Below are 15000 nucleotides of genomic sequence, written 5' to 3' on the forward strand. Positions count from 1 at the left end.
CATAATGATCCCCCTCTTGTACAAAAGTGATTTTTCAGCATGAGGAGAGTGACTTCCTGCTTAAAATCCTTCTGATGGATTTTTAGCAGGACTTGTTCTCATAGCACATAAGTTCAGATGATGCAAAAAGCCTAAGCAAAGACTTTGTTGTCTTTCTTGGTTGTTTCCCCCTCTTCTGGGCTGGCAGAGTTTTCAGCAAGGATGGTTGCATGGAAGGGGCAGATGAAACAAGGTGGGGAAGAGGATGTTCCTCAAAGGTTTTGCCATCCATGGTGGGTGATGGCAACATCTAGACTGTTTTTGGTGTGCCATGATCTCTCAAGGGCTCTGGCCCTACTAGGAACTCAAGCAGGCACAAGGCAGGAGACTGCCACCCCTGGGACGTAGGTCTGCCCTGATGCTAAGCCACAATCACTAAATATAGGAGCAGAAAAGGAAACACCCCAGGAGATAAGGGTGACCAGCTTTTTCCTTGAGCTTAGATTCCCTCAAGTTTTTTCTTAGTAACATTTTTCTGTTCATAGAACATAGGTTGAAATGTTCCTTGCACTCAAAAGTTCTCATGGTTTCAGACAGTTATTACTCACTTTCAAAGTGTTAGTGCCAGTGTTAATGTGAGTGGATTACTCCAGTGGAGAATTGTGGGGAGTGTATATATGTTTTCAAGTAGATAAGAAAACATAAATCTCATGTTTAGTACTGCTAGAGATTGCAGTCTCCTCAGCCAAGGGTCCTAGAGTGGGTTGGAAAGGAGCCCCTTGGTTTGTTTTTCTCCATCATTGAGGGAAAGAGATATTATAAATGGAGATTGCAAATTCATTCATTTAGTCTTCCTTGTGTTATGCACTAAATGAGAATTTCCTAGAGTTCCGATCTTGGTTTTGCTGAGGATCCAGCAGTTATGAGAACATTAAGCTGTGTGGTGCAGTGTTTAACGTAGACAATGTAACTTTTCCTGATAAATGCCCATCCCCTCCCCCAGAAGCTGGAAAGCAAAAATGACAAGTACTGTAATGTTGAAATTGGATCCAAAAGGATTTAGCAAACTGAGCATTTCCCATATTTAGCATCATCAAAGTTCCTTCCTCTCATACTTCAATGATGCTTTGCTGATCTTCTGATTAGTCTGATATGCTATTTCTCTTAAATCACCTACACTGTCATTCCTAAACCCTTCCGTTCGTCTATTCTCGGGTCACATTCATGCATATGCTTCATGTGTATAGGACTAAACTGACTATTAGGAAAAGAATTCTAAAGTTAGAATGTGTGTTTGGCCCATACCAGGCTGTGCCATTGATTTGCTCAAGAATTTGTGATACTGTGTTCCTTTCCCTGGGCATTGCCAGTGACAGCTTGTAGCAAAGTCAAATAAGATGTTTAACAAACCACGTCCTATCATTTTTAGCTTTGCCATTGTACCCGTGTGGCTGTGAGCCAGAGACAGATCCAAGGCCTCCTCCCATGCAGTGCAACTTTGCCTGTTTTGTGTGTGCATGTGTGTAACCAGTTCCACATTTTTCCCTCTTGCAGTAGGGTTAGCTGGAGAAGCATGTGCTGAGCTGAACAGAGTAATGAGGGACCGAGTATTGAAAGGGAAAAAAAAAAGAAAAAACAGTTTGGGATTTTTTTGTGGCAGGTGAAGGTGCTTCTTTATTCTGGGGGCACTCCTGCAGGGAGGAAGAAGGTGGCTGTCCTGGTGAATGAAAGCCACAAATGTCAGTGTCCCAGCTCAAGCTGGTCAGAAAGAGAGCACAGCTTGCTGTGCCACTTGATATCTGTCTCATCTGTGGTGTTACCATAGGCTTTTGAATGCCAGCTGCAATAATTAAAGTCAGGTATCGTTGCTATGTATTACAGAAAAAAGTAAGGAAAATAAAATTAAATATTTTTGTTACTCTCTTTCATAATCTGCCCTAGCACAGGTCACCAGAGCTCACAGTTGTGACTCTGGCAGGATGATTGAAAACCAGGGCAATACCATGCTTTGAGTTAAAATAAAAAGCCAGGGCGATACCATGCTTCGAGTTATGGTTGAAAAACATGAGTTGAAAAAAAATTAGTTTAGCATAGGTTAAAAAACATAACTGGAGGGTTTATTTTCAGATTTATTTACTTAAAAGAACCAAAAGAAAGTGGTCTGGGGACAATTTCTGAATTTTAGCCTTGCTTTGTCTCCCACTCCTTCTCAGTCATCCTTGTTCCCTGGCATTTTTAGCAGTTACCGTCACTCTCCGCATATTGACGCCTCTCTGCACAGTGCCCATTCCTTCTCCTGGTGGGCATTTAACAGCTCAGCCTTAGTTCTGAAGAGTCAGGGTGTCTCTGTGGTGGCAGTTCCGCCCTGTGCCCCGTGGCTGCCCCGCTGCTCTGCGGGGCGGGCGAAGCAAAGCCAGCCCCGCATGCGCCATGCTCGGAGCTCAGCCCGCCCGCTGCCTCCCGGGAACTTGCCCGCTTCTGCAGATGTACTTATTGAGATGGATCACAATAGTGAGGCGCCTGCCAAGCTGGGCTATTTGCACAAACACACTGTCTGCAGTTTTGGTGCGGCGGGGCTCCACGCGAGGATCGCCTCGTTTCACGGCGCTAGTTACGGCACGTGTCCCTTCCAAGGGGGAAAAAACCGTTTTTAAGGAGTTTGCCCTTCTTTTGGCAGGGGAAAACCATACTAGTGGGAAAAACCTAATTCAGACCAGTTGTACTCAGGTCTTAGCAGAGTGTTTAACTTAAGGCACTCTGAGTTAGTCCCATAAAAATCAATGGGATGATGTAAAACAAGTCAAATAACATCACCTATAAAATCTAAGTAATAACCCAGTCACGTAAGCGGCCTACAAGCCCTTGAGAGGAACGCAGGCTGCCAACATTTTCAGAAGTGATGATGATTTTAGGTCAATTTCATTTTGGGATGCTCAATAAGAGTCACTTTGTCAGGAGGTCCTCAACCGTCCATTCCCTGAAAATGAAGTGTGCCCAGCACTGCATGCAAAAATTAAGACATCCTAAATTATAAAAGCTGCTGGCCACTCATATGCTTATTTTAGGAACCTGTATTCTTTCCTGGTTTCATCTGCAGGATTCATCTTGAACTGAATTGGTGTTCATCAAAAGGAGAATTAAAGTCCTCAAACCTGATTCTCATTTAAACTACGGCCACTTTTGAGTGGTTTTGCAGCAGTTAGGCACTGTAAAGTACAGTTTATAACCACCCTAATACTCTGGAGCCGTGCAGAGTGGCCTCAAGAGAAGTGAAATTAAGTCTGTAACCCGCTAACTTGCATCCCAAAGGTTGCTCTTTCTGTGCAAACTGCCCTGCTGTGGCAGTCTCCATGCTTCTGGTGGCACCAGCAGTGAGCACAGCCCAACGGGACAGTTGTTTGTTTCAGTATTCCACTCCTCACATTTCTCCCTCAGCTGTATACTTCCTCCTTCAAGGGCTTTATTGTTGTAGTGTTTCGACATCGTTCTCCGCACTCTTAAAGACCGAGTTGGAAGGCTGCTGTCTGCTATCTGCAGCAAGGGGAGTAAAGCTGCTCTGGCAATTTGAGAATAACAAATGTAGCTGTCCTGAGTCCTCTGAAGGAAAACTGAAACATAGGTGGCCAGATGGTATTTCTTTTTCACTTAAAAATCTTGGTTTCAGGGAACTTAATTGATGCCCTCTGGCCTTTTTCCTTTTTTTTTTTTTTTTTTTTCCCCTTCTAATTTTGAAGAGGCTCCCTTGTGAAACAGCAGAGCTTTCCTTGAAACTGCACAGGACATGAACCTGGTTTTTAATCAAGTAACAGAATCCACGGCTCGCAATAGAAGGTCCGTGCGTTGCATGTATCAATTAATGCTTATTAATCAGTTTTTGCAGTTAGTTGAACTGCAGACCGTAGTTGGAAGCTATTAGGGAGAGAGTTGTGAGAGGAATACTATTGCAGCACTACTCCTGGGTCTGCTGTTTGTGTCCTTTGGAATCAAGGTGTTTGTATAATGAAGTTGGCATGTTGATATATGATCTATTTTTTAATGTCATTACAATTTTAGTTCCCTCTGCCTTTTTGTCATTGGGTTGCATTTAAGCACAGCGAGCCCAACTTTAAACTTCCTTACTCAACAGCTTTATTAGTTATAACGTACCGTGACCTTTCTCAACATTCTTAAAGAAAAAGATACAGTGTAATGTCACTTTACTTTGCTTATTGTTCTTTGTTGTGGTGAACAAAGCATTTTCTACAGTGGCTATAGCACATAATTATACAGCTTTCAATAGCGGTGTCTTGGCACATATCAAAGTTCAGAAGAGCCTTTAGAAAAAAAAAGATGTTTTGTGGCAGCCTAGGGAGGGTCTCATCTTTCCTTCAGAAAATAGTTCAAGGCTCTTCTGTCAAGCTTCCCTACTTAGAGCTTTTTCTCCTCCTGCTTCATAAAGTTTAAAGGGGATTCAGTGGAGTTCTATGATCTATTTCCTTTGAAAGATTGTTCCTTTGCACAGAGAAGTCCTTTGACTTCAAGAGTTCACAGATTCATGTCTTTAGGTATCATATGTCTGACCTTATCAGTTACTCTATTTAATGTAGGAGAAAAAGTCTCAACTCTTTGTGTTTGTCTGTTTTGCCTCTGTGAAATGATTTGGTGAAAAGACCATCCTTTTTAACACACCACTGAGAGGCCGTTTCTGACTGTAACCTACCCTGTGGTTCTTCTAAAAAAAAAAAAAAAAATTGTCCTTGTGTTTTGTGTATGGATGATTTCACAGTGAGAATAGAATTATACAAGGACAGACACACATAAAAAAATCTTTTGCTCTTTTTTCCTAAATGATCTATTGGCTATTTTGGTGGCTGCTACTCTGGTTCCCCAACAGGCACAACCATTTAACAAACACAGAGATAGCGGCTGGAGTGCTGGGCCAGCAGTAGGTTTTCCCTTGCTTCGACCTACCCCAAAGGCCTTCATAATTAATTGTCCTTCAGAGATGAGGAAAGTTCAGAGACAGTGTGTGTAGCGATGTCTATTGTCTGACATTCAGTTCTCCTTCCCTCAGCTCTTTTTCTTCATTCCACAAAGGGTTATCAATAGGAGCAGGGAGCAAGCTCTCTTCTAACAGCTGCTGGTGGTGGCTGTAGCTTTCTGTGGAAGGTATCATTGTGTTCAGCCATCTATGGATTAAATGGCTGGAAAAGTTCTAACAACCCTTTCAAACGGGCGTGTTTATTTCATCTAGATTACACAGACCTATTTAGCTAATTAAAAACTTTCTCAGAACCCCTTCTCTCCCATTCAAGGCAAGGAAAAAAATTAAAACACTGCTGTAATTATGAAGAATGGCTGCAATGAAACTTCGTTAAATAAATGAAAAATTCGATCTGTCAGCTTTGATCCAAACTCACCCAAATAAGCAGAGGCTTGTTTGTTGAGTTGTTCCGTGGTTTTGGTTTGTGGTTTGTTGTTTTTTTTTCTTAGAGGGAAACAAGGTGCACAGTAGAAAAAGCATAAAAGAAAACATTGATATAAGCTGAAAAAGAAACAAACACTCGCCCAATTTAAAAAACTGTCACAGTTCGTACTGTCTCTGCTCCTAACATCAAAGTGCAAAGACACTGGAGTTTGCTAAACAGATTATTAATATTGTTGTGCCTTCTGTGATTAATTTAGAATCCACTGTGGCATAATTATTAAACTTCATATACAACAGAACAAAATTATATACATGCTTCCTTGTTTTCCCTGATGATATGCTAAACAAAGATATGGTGGGGTTAGTAGATAGGCAAGAAGTACAGTCAAATTAGAGCTGTTTATTAACAATCACTATGTTACTGCTCCAATTAATTGGGCGAAGCCAAAAAGGACAAATACAATCATTCTTCCACTGAACAGTTTAACTAGCAAATTAGGGGGGTTTTAATTTTTTTTTCTTCTCAAAAAAAAAAGAAAAGAAAAAAGAAAAGAAAAAAAGAACTCTACTGTGGACCTTCACCTGCATTCTTCACAAATACATCACTTTGCAATGGGAAGAAATAATCATATAAAACATTTTCTGGGCTCCGTCTCACTTCCTGACTGTTAAGAAGGACTGCATAACAATCAAGATCAATTATTGTACTGATTAAGTTATTATGTCTGGCATTTTGAAACAGGTTTTCTGTATTTAAGAAGAAATTGCATACAGACTAGATGCAGCTAATACAGTAATGCAAAAAAAGATCATAAAAAATTAAAGTTATTCTTATGAATCTTTCATTAGAAGCAATGAAAAGGGACATTGGTGAAGCCAAGTGCTTTGTTCTTCTGAGCTCCTCTTGTAGGTCCAGATCCTGCAAACAATTACGTACTTGAATGTTCCTTCTGTGAGAGTCCTGTTGGCACCTTCAGCCCATCTCCTGCCCTTTCACAATCTCCCCACTTTGGCCTGTGGCAACACTACTAGCAGCGTTGTTCTACTTTATCAAATGGATGTTCCCTTTAAAAATTGACAGATTTCTGTAAAAAAAAAAAATTATATATATATATATATATATACCACAAAATCACAGAGCTGTACAGAGGTAAACACTTGCTTTTATGCAGGAAGAACTGTTGTGAAATGATTTAAGGCTACTCAGAGCTTTTCAGATTACTCCCCACCGCAAATAACATGTTAAGTACTAAATTACCCTAAGCGGTGTTTTATTACTGATCAATAAAATAGTAATCTTGTCTTTTAGCATGGAAAAATATTTTAGCTGGATTTCTTCTGGTTTAGTTCAGGGATAGCTGTAAACCAGAAGACAAAATCATCACTGCTATCCCTGCAAAAAAAAAAAAAAAAAAAAAAAAAAACAACAACAAAACCCCAAACCAAACAAATTGAACCCTATCCTCATTTGTTTCTAGCTTTGCTTTGAGGGAATCCTAGGATTGTTCCAGCTGAATGGTGTAGGGTTTCTGTTCCTGTGTGCGTGTGTGCATGTAGTGATGGTGTGCTGTGGGGTTTTGTGGGGTATTTGTTTTTTTAGTTTTGCTTCTTTCACAATTATTTACCTGTACTCCTCTTTATTGCCCCCTCCTCTTCTCAAACAAAACAAAAAAAAATTCCCCTTCACCCCCTGAAAAAAAAAAAAAGGAAAAATAAAAGGAACCCACAGAAACAAAACAAAACTTGGCAAACTCTTCTGACTCCTAGTGCCATTTCATTTAGCATTCAACAAGGGGTACTGGGAATTGAAACGTCAACTGGAGATCGAGAATAGCACCAATTTATAGTGTGTTAGCCTTGCACAATTCAAGATTTCTTTTGCTGGCTGCACACATTATACCCAACATCTCGCCTCTCTCTTGTGGCAGTTGTGAGGAATGGCTATTCCTTCCCGTGTGTGTACTACAGGCCTCTAAAGACCCTTATTTATTCTCTCCCATGTCACCTTGTGTACAGTCTGGTCTGTGACACTGATGGTGATTATGTCATTATTTTGCTCTGGGGGCTTTGGCACATCTGCAGAGCTGATGCACATCTTCTTTGTTACGCTGGCATACGTCCCATATCGCAAATGCTTCATTAGCCTTACTGCCTGCCTCCTTGCCAGACAAGAATACCCAAATCCAAGCTTCTTTTTCCTCTGGTCTTTTGTGTCTGTGATGAGCCTTTATTCATCTTCCTAGTTCTTCCCTGTTTTCTATTTTTCTGTGTAAAACCGATTTCCAGATGTCCGTCGTTCTCCAAAATCCCATCGTGGATGAGGAGTGAGAAGCAAGGTGAATTTTAACCCATGTCATCCCTCACTCAATAGAGTCTTATTCCTTACAAGGTGAAATGCTTTTTCTTTCATTCTGTAGCTAGCAGGAATTCGTTAGGCAATTTTAAAACCCGGTGTTTAAAAAAAAAAAGAAAAAAAAGAAAAAAAAATCAATAAATCTTACCATTTTATAAATCCTAGTTGTGGTAATGGGTAACATGCAAGTTGCACATGTTTTTTCCAGACTTTCTTCATTTCTTTTAGACAACATAGCTAAATTTCTCACTCAGAACTTTTGAAGGAGCAGCACTGTCTAATGAAGGTGGAGGGTGTTCTTGAGACCTGATCAGCTGAAATTTCTTGTATCTGTTTTAATGTGTCACATTAGAAGGTCATAGAACATTTTGTACTGTGAAAATTGAGGAAAATGTTTGATCTTCTGAACTTTATCTAAGCTGTTCTATATAAATGTCATACCAGAGAGATGTGAAATAGTAGGTTAGCTTACTAGCTTTGTAAGATTTTTCCCTCTGTTTCCCACCCACCTCATGCTTTTTCTTCATGACACGGAACTAAATTCTGGGCTGGATTCTCAATGTCTGGTGTAAATCAGCTCCAGCAATCATTGCAGCTAAATAATATATGCCAGCTGAAGAGCTGTCTTTTGTTGTGTTACTATACAGTCAAGTGTGTGAATATATTTTAAATGCTAATTGGAAAAAAGATTCATTTAATTTTTTAAACTACACATTAAATGCAGCACTGAATTTAGAGTCACAGAGCCATCATGTTCATGGATGTGAGGTGGAGGGTGGGTGTTGTTTTTATTTTTGTGAGGCACGCTTGCCAAAAGAGGAGATCCCAGCCAATGCTCTCTCACAGTGCAGGGTCAGGGCTGTGTGACTGACTTTAACAGAAGCCTTACAGATAGGATTGCCCATCCTATAGGACTTTGAATAGGTCACCTTCACACAGAATACCGTTTCCTTGATACATTCAATGTGTTTTAAAATGGACGAGAGTCAGGCTCTCATGATGTCAATTAGCAAACTGTCAAAATACTTTGGAAACCGTGGGAGAGGTTTAGCAGCGCTGTGACCCGTGCTGGTTTCTAGGCCAGCTTTCTGGGGTCCTGCCCTTTCTCAGAGCAGATATCCCTGGCCTGAGAGAGCAGTGGCAGCCCAGGTCTGCTTGCAGGCAGGCCTTGCAGCGCTGGGGATGCTGTTTTCAAACATACCTAAATCTGTAAGGGCAAATATTGAGGTTGTGAGGAAGTGGCAGCAGGATATTGCACAAATCCATGAGGACTCAGTGTCCTTCACCTGCATGAGACAAAGCAAACCTGAGAGCAGGAGGAGATGTAGTTTGTAGCAGCTGTAACATTAACAGCACAAAAGTGAAGAAAACCGTTCAGTCCAAGTGGGAGGCAATCTTTGGAGCACTGGATTGCTTGCTTACCCATAGCCCATCACCTGCAGCACTAGAGTGTAGCTGAATTTTGTGCAGAGAGCTTCTTCCTGATAGGCAGGGATGGGTGGGTGAGAGATAGAAGGACAGCCAGAAAGGCTGGCTGAAGGTAATCAGTGTTTTGGAGATGATTTCTCCCTTTAGATCTGGAAGGGGCAAGGTTCAGCTTTCTTATCTGCAGAGGGGGAAGGTACACGGGCGGGCTCTGACTCGTTTTGTGTGCCCTCTGTGGGGGGGCTGTTTCAAGGCTCTGGTGGAAATGTGCTGTCAGAAGAAGCCTGTCCAGGTGGTGGTCCAGAGTGCTCAAAGAGGTGGCCTTGAACTTGTTTCGCTAGTTAGTGGAGAGGCTTTGTAGAGAGCAGCAAACCAGGGTGGCATGATCTCTGTTGCTAAGCAGACAGCCTGCTGCGACTGGGACTTAGGCAGAACTGTGGCATAGACGTATAAATGCATTTAAAGCAGTAGTCTGCAACTTCAGAAAGTTTTTAGAGGAGAGACGGGGAAAATAAACACCGCAAATGAAAGGTCTTTAAGTGCCAAATATCAATGTTCAGCGGGGTGGGGGGAGCAGGGGCTGGAGCAGCTTATCTCCCACAATTGCAGAGAGAGCTGGCTCCATCAGATGAGGCCCAGCCTCGAGGTTATCTAATCCACTGCTGTCTGGAGTCGCACGGCTTCCTTCCGTAAGGGATAAACGGCAGTCAGAGGAGAGGCAGCTCAGCCCATTAGCATGGAAGACTTTGTCTTCTGGCCTCACAGGCTTGTGAGCCTCACTGGTCCCTGGCAGGTCCTGCGCTGGAGCTTGTAACAGGGTGTTTGTCGCCCAGTTTGGCCAGCTGCATGCCTCAGGATGGCATAGATGGAGCAGTTTATCCCATCATGATGGGCTCTGGATGCTCATAAAAGCATGGTTGCGCTGGGAGGAGATTTTTCAGAATTGTTCAGTGGGAGCATAAGCTGGTGGAGACAGCTTTATTTGCAACACCCCTCACCCATAACCACGCACAATTTCCTTCCCCTTACCCTCTCTCACTGGAAAGAGGAAAGGAGGTACCCTGTGCCAGAGGGCATGCTTGCCACCTTCATGACACCCCCAAAAGGACCCTGGTGACAGCCTGCTTCCCTGCCAGACTGATTAAACACCACCTGCTTCCCATCCTTCTCCCCTGCCTCCCTCCTCACTCCCCCCAGCCCAGCCCATGCAAACTGAGGAGGAAGAGGGCACAGTTGGAGCTTTTCAGGGCCAGACACAGAAGACAAAGGTGATTGCAATGCAGAGAGATAGGAAGACTGTGCAAGAGCAAGCAACGCCAATTATAGATGTTACTGTATACTGTCGCAACATTTCTGTGTACATATCTATATATATATATGTGATATATTCTAGATGCATAATCATTTTAAACATCACTTCTACTATAGTGTTAGTGTTTCACCTATGGAGCCAAATTCTACTGAACATAAAAAAATCCTTGCAAAGTACAAGTTCTGTGAGCCCCTTTGCCTCTGTATCCATGGTCTAACCAGCAGTTTCTGTATGCCTGGATCTTTCACACATGGAAATACACCATGAAAGTAGAGGACTTGCTGCTGGTGCAAGACATAACCTGCTCATCTCAGTCCAGGCTGTGCCTCCTGGTCCTTCTGAGTAACACATCACATTCCTATCTGGCTGATGTGTCCAGGAGAGTATGCAATAACCTCTCTGCTGAGCCAGAATTAGGTGGTCATCTCTGTACTCACTTTTCTGGGCAGGTTTTTTGTGGGCGCCTGTATGTGGTACCTGCCAGAATTTGGCAGCAGGGTGCATAATATGCTGCTTGGCATTGTAGGCAGCCTCTTGTAGCAGATTGCATTTCACCACAATGGTTAGACTCTTCTGAGTTAAAGTTAGACTCTTCTTGTGTGTTAGAGTTTTATTTTTTTCTTCAGTTTTTGTATGAGACAGCTTCTGGAGTGTGACAGTAACCCTCCAGTGGCGCTTTCTTACATTTCCCAACGCACAGTAAATGCCCAGCTAGCACAAGCTGTAGGAGCCTTAGTGATTTTTCCATTCTGTGGCACTGCCACTGGCAATGCAGCAAGTTAAGGGCAATCAGAGTTTCCATTAGAAGCCTCTACATCTCATGCAGTTCTAATTCATCAGTAAGGCAGAAGAGGAAATTTAATAATCTTCCCATAAAATGCTGTTGATGATTTCTGAAGGCGGAGAAAGGGAGAACTGAATTCCAAGGTGCAAAAAGTCTAAACAAATTGGAAATGCTAAGTCCTCATTATTTTGTCTTACCCCGCTCTACTCCTGAGTCTTACCAAGTTTTGTGTTGGAAATGAGCGCGTTGAAGGTGTGGTGTTTGCATGCCGTGATGGAGCGCTCATCCCCTGCACCGTGGGCGCAGCTGTTCCGGGACAGGGATCCCACAGGGTGCGGTGCTGTGTGTGGGGCAGGACAGGGACATGGGGACATGGGGAGATGGGTGCCACCAGGGAGGCAGCAGGCTGTGAGCCCCAGCGAGCTGCGGCAGCGCGGTTTGCGCTCAGCCGCCAGCGGCGCTCGGGGCTCCGTGCTCCAGCCGCGCGGGGAGCCTGCAGAGTACTTCCCAGTCTTTATTTGTGGAAAAGCTTAATTGAAATGCAAGTGATTAAATCTAATGTATCACGCAGTATCCATTTTCACTGCACTACCACTTTCACTTCCCCGATATTATCAGGCATCTCAGCAGCCCCACTGTCAGGTTTTTTCCTTGTAAGAGCCATGCCCATTCTCTCTCCTCTTTGTGAGCTTGGTGGAGGAGATAACAGTAAGCCAGCAGTAGATTACTAGTGCTCCAAACTCTCCTCATGGGGATAAGGGCTTTATTTTAAACAAAAACTTTAAAAATACATCCTTAAATAATTTCCCAGGTTTTTAAAGAGTCAAAAAAAAAAAAAAAAAAAAAAACTACACTGCAACAGTAAATTAAATAAGCAGCCTCTGGTTTTTGCCTAGTTTTTCTCTTTTGAGCCGGAGTTGGACAAATGGTTTTCCCTTTCCAGTACTAGGGCTGTCCCAAAAGAGTGGTCTTCTCTTTGTGTGGCACAGTGGGAGAACAGACTTTCTTAAACAGCCACCCAGTTTCTTGTCCATTTTTTTCTCTTTTCAAAAAAAAATTATTTCTTTTGGAAAGAAGGGATTTGTACAGCAGGAGTTGTGAGAGGAAACTTGAAGGAAAAAACGAAGACTGTGGTGGCACCAGAGAACTGCTGCTGTAGCCAGGGGGGTTGGGACATATGTAGAGGTGGGCAAAATGACATCCTGCACTCTAGAAAGGTGCTGGTTGGGAGAAGAGTGTGTATACTAGAGCATCCAATAGTTGAGGTATTTTTCCTTTGTGTTTTTAAAATAAAAGCATCCTTTCCAACTATTTCCCTCTCCTCATAAGTGATAATGGAAGAGGCATTAGCCTTTCCATTGCCTGAGCCAACCTGTTTTTTTTCTAAGAGGTGTCCAGGATGTTCAGCCAATTGAGTGATCTAATTAGCTGAAAATTGTTAATTTCCTTTACCTTATAAAGCACCTAACACAGAAACTGTTAAATAATGTTAAGTGTCAGACTTAAACTGAGAACATTGGGCCATATGCTGCCGTGGCTTTCGCGCCAAAAAGTGTAGCAACTTACTCCAAAACTGCCTCCAATTCCTGTGTAGAAGCCAAAGCCTCCTGCTTGATATGCTGCCACACCAACTCACAGTGCTAAGATGGTCCCACACAGCAGCTCACTGCTCTTGGGGAACAGGGAATGTGTGTGAGGAGAGGGGACAGTGTGGATGGATGTGGCAGGAGCCAGGACACCGGTGAGGTGTTGCAGACACTGCCCTTGGGAAACCCGATGGTGGGGCAATGCTGCTCAGGGCAGCATTAGCCCTGAAAAGGCACCAGATCTGTGCCTGCAGCTCCTCGTAGCACAAGTCCTGCTCTGCAGGGAGGCAGGGGGATAGGTGAGCTGCCTGGAAGCTCCTTCTTAAAGCAGGGTGGTCCCTGGATTGTGGAGTGCACTCAAGGGAGGGGTTGGTCTGAGTGTCTCCAGCCTCTCTGAGCCCTGAGAGAAGTGGCTCCAGAGATAGTGTCATGTCTTACTGCTAGGGAGGCATGCAAAAGGGCTTGTCCTTGATAAGTTTCCTATAGGACACAGACTGTGGATACAGGAATGTGCATTTAGGTGCCAACTTTCCCCCAAAGCCCACAGGCTTAAACTTTCTCCTGTGAGAAGGGGCTCAGGGCTATGCAAGGGTGACACAAGTGGAGTTTCTTAATCATCTCCTTTAAGAAGGTTTCTTTCTGCCCCCAAAGCTCACCTTACACTGACTTTGGGAGTGAGGGGTGCCTGTGCCAATCTAGTCTGTGCTTTGTATGAGGTTTTCTTGGCAGAAGTATTTCTCCCGAATCCCTTTTGCTGTTCCTGTATCTGTGTTGGTATGGATCACTGTGTGCACACACTAAAGCTATTGGATCTGGAGCTAGCCATGGTGAAACTGCTTCCCCAGTAGTGGACTCATCATCCTGGAGAGGTTATCCAGCACTTGTCTAGTAGGTGCTGTTTATACCTTAGCCTGGGGTTCCCTACAGAGTTGTTCTGTATAGCCACTGTCTAGATCACCCAGCAAGAAGAGTGATCTGGCCTTGCCCCTCTCATCCCTTCCAGCCTGTTTACTCCCATCACCACGACCTTGTGCTCTGCAACGTGAGCAGCCTTCACCAACCAAAGACCTCTGATCCTAAGTCCATGAGAGATTTTGACTTTTCTATTTGGCAAGATGACTTGTTGCCCAGGTCAACATGAATAAAGACTATAAAATCCACAGTGTCCTGCAATTGGAAAAATTGGAAAAAAACATTCTTGAGTTGTCTAGGCTGCATTTCTGTATTTCTGCTCATAGTTTAAAAAAAAATCCAAACTCACACGTACCAAGAATTCTACTTTATATAAAATTTGAAAGTAAAATCAATCCTGGTCCAATCTTATCATTTTTAAAGTGTGTTTATCCAGCTTTGTAGTAGGAACAAGCAGACTGTTTGAAGGCCACATAGTTTTCAAACCTTGGTTGCAACACGTTACCCCATTTTGAAACCTTCTTTATCTAGCCGAGAAAACTAAAATCTGTTTGACAAAGTAACACTCCAGCCAGTTTATCTTGCAATATGGCTTTAGCTCACAGAGCCTATTGATTTCCTTAAATTAATGTTTACAGAATGCTACTGAATTTCACTCAACGGGACATTGTTCTTTTGAAGCTTTGTAAAATATGATACAGAGTGTTACTGCCATTTGTTCCTTTGCTAAGACTGATGAAACATTTATTTTTTTAAAGCGCAGCCTTGAACTATAGCTGTTTCCTACAAGTGTGTTTACTCTTGGAACATTAGTAATACAACACACTATCAGACTGCAGCACAATACCACAGGCAAAGTCTGTAGGTACGCTCTGGCCAGCCTGATGGTAGAAATGGAGCTGAAGTTTTGCACAGATTAGACACCGTATGAGAAAAGGTTCCGAGCTTAGCCCAGCTGTCCCTGTCTGAAGGATCTTCAGATTTGTGTGCTACAGCCAAGCAGTTGTCTGACGCTGTTACAATATTAGAATGATTGCGTTGGTCTTGGTACTTCTAAACATGGGACCCCGGACTGAGAATTGCCCTGTGATCCTTTCCCTGTGCCCCCCAGACGGGATGAATGGCTTTATGGTCGCCTTGCTCCTGGGTTGGAGGCTTCTGCTCCAGTCTCTGAGGACTGCTTTCAAATCTCCTCCAAGAAGCATTTGCATAACTTACGTCCACCCAAACCTGGTAGTTTTC

General features: G+C 43.1%; 1 protein-coding gene across 5 annotated transcripts in view; it reads left to right on the forward strand.

The window, feature by feature from the left end:
* Positions 1 to 15000, forward strand: part of PROX1 (prospero homeobox 1) — a 49559-nt gene that overhangs the window by 22403 nt on the left and 12156 nt on the right. The window lies entirely within an intron of this gene.

The sequence above is a fragment of the Melospiza melodia genome, chromosome 3 (assembly GCF_035770615.1).
Source record: "Melospiza melodia melodia isolate bMelMel2 chromosome 3, bMelMel2.pri, whole genome shotgun sequence".
Lineage (NCBI taxonomy): Eukaryota > Metazoa > Chordata > Aves > Passeriformes > Passerellidae > Melospiza > Melospiza melodia.